The sequence below is a fragment of the Mus caroli genome, unplaced genomic scaffold (assembly GCF_978045245.1).
Source record: "Mus caroli unplaced genomic scaffold, Mus_caroli_1 scaffold_9, whole genome shotgun sequence".
In the NCBI taxonomy this organism is placed as follows: Eukaryota; Metazoa; Chordata; class Mammalia; order Rodentia; family Muridae; genus Mus; species Mus caroli.
In genome coordinates, this window is record NW_028227264.1 from 99,329,738 (window position 1) to 99,335,250 (window position 5,513).

Below are 5,513 nucleotides of genomic sequence, written 5' to 3' on the forward strand. Positions count from 1 at the left end.
TAAAAAGGTCACGTAATTTTCATAATGTCAAACTCCATGGTGAATAGTAAAGCATGAAATGTAACCAACTTCAGACATCAAGCCCTGCACTTTATTGTTTCCACCAAGCTTAAGGACTTTTTTTTTGTTGTTAATAAAAATATTTATTATTTTTCACTTTAGACAGAACATCCTGAAGTCTGCATCATGACTTTAACAGCTACCCAGGGGTTTACAGTGTATCCATCTCAACAGTGTGGTGGTGCTGGAGATGGGTTCCATACAAACAAAGGCAGGAGCTTCGGGATAAGGAGCCAGGACAACAGGAGTGTATCTCAACCCTTTCTCAACCATCAGGCAGTAGAGCATTCTGAGTCACTGAAAACCTGTGCAAACGGGGCTGCTGAAATAAATGCTGTGCTATGAGCTCTTACTTATGGGAAGAGCAAAACACACTGATAATGAAAGAACCATTTCCTTGACGTGGGATGAGAAGGCGGCTCACTGTTTTGAATGTCTCCAGCCCTAGGTCTATCTAATATCCTAATATGGGAACTATGTGTAATTTGCTGTTCAAAAAGAAAGGCTGGAACCCCTGGGATGAGACCCCAAAGAGGCTGGTCATTCCTGAGCCTTTGTTCTGTGCTAGAACATAGTAACAGGAGAAACCAAGGCCAGAAGGTAGTGGCTTATGTTCCATGGCAGTAAAAGCCCTACTTCACATTAAAGACTGATAAAGCCGAATGCCCAGGGAAGACCACAGATCGGATACACCTGCTAATAGAGGAACCTAGCACAGGCCAGGACAGGGAGACCCGGATCATCCTTAGCTTGAGGCACAGCAAGGTATAGAAAGCCTGGAAGGAGACCTAACACTCGCCCAGACCTCAACTTTAATGGTATAATTTCAAAGGAGAAATAGATTCAAATGTTGGGTGCCAGTCAATATAAATACCATGCCACTTACCTGATAGCATTAAAGAGGGAGGGGAGGGGAGGGGAGGGGAGGGGAGAGGGAGGGGAGGGGAGGGGGAGGGGAGGGGAGGGGAGGGGAGGGGAGGGGAGAGGGAGGGGAGGGGAGGGGAGGGGAGGGGAGGGGAGGGGAGGGGATAACCAATAGATAACCAATAGACCTTGCTGGGTAGGAGGTGTTTGTGTACATTGGGAAAAGGCCCTAGTGTTTGATACAGCTGGCATCCAATATGATTTCTATGGACATAAAGGGGACCTGTCTCTGGCTTAAATGATTTGGGGACCGGAAGAGTAGAAACGAAAGCTCCACGGAGTGCCTGCAGCTTTTCTGTAACCTGCTTTGACCCAAAAAGGAGAGGAGCCAGACTCTTGCTCTAGAGATGGTGAGTGGCCGGATCTAACCCTGACCACATGCATCAGGGCAGTTCATCCTACAGCTTGCTGGGCAGCTCATACCAGGTGGGGGAGGTGAGCTGGTGAGGGGAGAAGGAGGTCACTTTGCCTTTCAAGTCTGAATTTACATTTTAAGCTTCAAATGTATTTTCAATGCCTCAGATAACAGTTAAATCTTAAGTCTTAAAAGCCCCTGGAACAAAACAAAAATTAGAATTTATTTTTAATAAATTTTTATCCTCATTTTCTTATCCTCCCCCAGTCTCCCATTTTCTATCCTCCCCCAGTCTCCCATTTTATCCTGACGCAGAATTCACAAACTTCATCAGAGCATCCGTGCTCATGGACTTGGGCCTTTCCAGAGGGAAGCCTAGGGCTCTGCTCCAGATGAGCTGAGACAGAACGCCCAGTGCCCGCGACACTCCGAACAGGACTGTGTAGTAATTCATTTCCCTCATGCCGTAGTACTGGAGCAGCACCCCACTGTGAGCGTCTACGTTGGGCCAAGGGTTCTTAGCCTTTCCTTGCTCTAAGAGGATATTGGGCACAATCTTGTACAGCTGACCAACCAGCTTGAACATGGGATCCTTAGGCAAATATTTCAGAGCAAACTCTCGCTGACAGGAATAGCGAGGATCAGTCTTCCTCAATACTGCATGGCCATAGCCTGGGACAACCCGTCCTGTGTTGAGTGTGTTCCAGATGTAGTTTTTTAACTTCTCATCTGATGCATCTTCGCCAACTTCCTTCTGTAGCTGTGTCAGCCAGACAAGCACCTCCTGATTTGCTAGCCCATGGAGAGGCCCCGCCAGCCCATTCAAGGCTGCTGCAAAGGACAGGTAAGGATCAGAAAGGGCGCTGCCCACCAAATGGCTGGTGTGGGCACTTACATTACCACCCTCATGGTCACTGTGGATGGTGAGGTACAAACGCATGAGCTCGGTGAACTGAGGGTCCGTGTAGCCTAACATGTTGGTAAAATTGTGGGACCAGTCCAGCTTAGAGTCAACGGCCTCAATATTCCTATCTTCCCGGTACAGATTCCGGTAGATCTTTGCTGCAACACACGGTAGCTTGGCAAGCAGGTCCATACAGTCTTCATAGGTGAGCTCCCAGTACTTAGTTCGGTTCATTCCCTCCGCATATGCCCGGGCAAAGTTGCTTTCATTGTTGAGGACTGTGATGGCTGCACTGAGCTGAGACATGGGGTGCAGTTTGGTCGGAAAATTGTCCAGCATGGTGACAACATGAGAAGGTAGAGCTGCCCTTTTTACCCATTCTCGTGAGAGCCAAGATACCTGTTCCTCTGTGGGCAACTGTCCAGTTACCAGCAGCCAAAATAAGCCCTCAGGCAGGGGTTCTTTCCCACCCTTAGCCTTAGGCAGCAGTTTCTGGCACTCAGGGATACTGTAGCCTCGGAAACGGATGCCCTCATCAGGATCAAGAACCGATGTCTCATACACAAGTCCCTTCATGCCTCTCATGCCACCGTACATCATGTCCACAGTGATCTGGCCCACAACTGTCTTCCCGTGTTTCTTTCTGAAGGTCTTAATTCTGGCTTGCTCCTTAGGTATCAGATTGCTCAGTACATCTTTCAAGTTCGTGGAAGAAGCACTGGCATGCCGGGCGGCAAGGACAAGGCAGGATGGGTTTTTGGTTCCCAAGAACCAGGCTGCCGCAGTAAGTAGAGCCATGGCAGGCGAACTCCGGGACCTGGCAGGAAGGGATCAAAGGAAGAGAGCTGCAGCTCCAACAGTTTGGAATGGCCGCCTCTGTGATGGAGACCACGCCAACCGCCAGCGATGTTGAAAGGCTGAGCTCAAGGACTTGAATTTGCGCTTATCAGAGATCAAAGTGTGATTTTCTTCCTCCTTTAAGCAGAGTGCTACAGCATTTTTTTTTTTCCAAAGGAACGAAGCCACTTGGGACGCTGATGTCCTGATGTCTGAGCCCTCCGAGGCTCAGATCGGTCTCTCTTCTTCCACGGGTAGTGATTACGTAATAAACGTTCCTCCAAGAGGCTCAGTCGGTTGAGTAATGGGGTCAATTTAACCTTGGTGAGTGATTATACATTTTCAAAGTTTAACTTACTTAGGAGGTGTGACCGCAACCTATGTGGCGGTTTAGAACTTCTCCCACATCGTAGACTGAAACCGGAAAGAGAGGCCACGCGCACACGCATTCGTACTTATAGACTAGGGAAGAAGAAGGGCCTAGCAGTGACATCAGGAATTTTCAACTCAAAGGAAAAGGAAGCTGTAGCAACTGTTTCCTGACTTCAATCCCCTTGGAATACTGGTGCCCCCGAGGGTGAAACGTGAGCTTATCTCACAATATCTCCCCTCCAACTTTCCTCTCTTTTACCTGTTCATTTCCCTCTTTACCAGTACTGTCCAGAATTCCAGGCTTCTTGCATTGCTTTTTGAATAAAACAATTATCCATCAGGGACATTTTGCCTCAACTTGGCTAAATTATTCAAAATTCAGCATTGGCTCTATCACAATATTGACCTTCAAGACAGATGAGCGGGAATTGTCTTGGAACTCTGCGGGGCTGGTACTCATATTTTTCATTAGTTGATATAATTTCGAATTATAACTGGCCTTTTAGATTGTTTGTTTTCCTTGTATCTCAATAGGTCAGAATACGCTCATGGAATTCAATAGTCGACACTCCTGCTTATAATAGACAAATGTTATAGGTCTCCAGTTTCTGGTCTTCATGCTTCTTGACTATAATTTTGCTTCAGGTAGATACATCAGACCTGTGTCACTAAAATTTACATAAAAAGCAAGCAAGCAAGCAAGCAAGCAAGCAAGCAAGCAAGCAAGCAAGCAAGCAAGCAAGCAAGCAAGCAAACTGTCTTCATCCTCGACTGTTCCCCCAGACTTTAACCATGCATCTACTTGACAACATCCTTCCTCAAACATCTAATAGTCAACACCACTCTACCAAGTCTGGAACCAAATTCTTGGGTGATCCAAACTTTTCCCTTCCGATATTCTCCCATACACTAAGGTGCAGTATCAGGAGTTGTAAATTGTTCCCAGAGTTCTGTCATTCTCCATTTTTCATTCATAATTAAGTTCTATTGCTTCTACCTAAATCTGTCCACTTCTCATCTCTGCCTCAATATAAATCCCAGTCCTGTTCATTCTCGACAACCTCAATTCTTTGTGTCTCCCTCTCCCCTCATCGATATTGCCTCCACCTCTGTAGGTATGCATGGTTAGGTGTGTAAGTATGAGTATTCATGCTCCACTGTATCTGTGTAGTCTGAGAGCAACATCGCCTGTTGATTCTTCTTTCCATCCTTTTTGAGACAACATGTTTTGCTGTTCAGTACCCAGGTTAGCCTCCAAGGAATCACCTGTATCCATCTCCTATCTCCTGAATATCTTCTACATGGAAAGGAACAACCAAGCATTCTTATGTTCAAAGTTCTCCATAGGATTTCAACCACACATAGAATACTGTACTCGACAAAACATTGACCCCCACTGACCTTCATGACATCTTATCTCACCGCTGTCTTCTCTGGGCTCCCTCCAAAAGGTTAAGCTTGTCATCCCCAGTAATATCTGAGTAGTTGCCATTTTCTGTCTGATTCATTGTCTCCATAGCTATCCAGCACATGCCTTCTTGCCGTGGCTGTGTGTCTGTTTAATTGAAATCTTGAGTAAGTTTCTATTCATTGCCCTGCTCACTCCATATCAACCTTTTCCTCATAAACAAAAGTCAAGTAAGGCTGAATGGTTTGTCCTCCCCATGAGGATAAAAACTTTACAAGGACAAGCTTCTGTCTCAGCATGTAGCAAGTGCTCACAGCCACTCCATTGTTTGAGCAGCTGCTCACCACTTTCCTTTTGACTGTCTTGTCTAGTTCTCAATTTCTGTAAACCTCAAAGTGAGCAAACGTTTATCTGTATCTTCCATGTCAACCTCAATACTATTATTGAACACAGATATAAAAGTTTAGCTCTTTCAAGGCATCATTTGCTATTAGCATGGTTTGGAAATCTGTTTTCTTGTTTTTGGTTTTTTTTTTTGGAAATTTTCATCTCATATAAAAGATATTATGTGATGATGTATCATCCTAAACCATGAAATTCTGTTTTTTGTTGTTGTTGTTCTTACAGTTGATACAGAGATAAAAGAAGTAGGT

General features: G+C 45.5%; 1 pseudogene; it reads right to left on the minus strand.

Moving 5' to 3' along the window:
• Positions 1-1,070: 1,070 nt before the first annotated feature.
• Positions 1,071-3,486, minus strand: LOC110303336 (citrate synthase, mitochondrial pseudogene; annotated as a pseudogene).
• Positions 3,487-5,513: the final 2,027 nt, after the last annotated feature.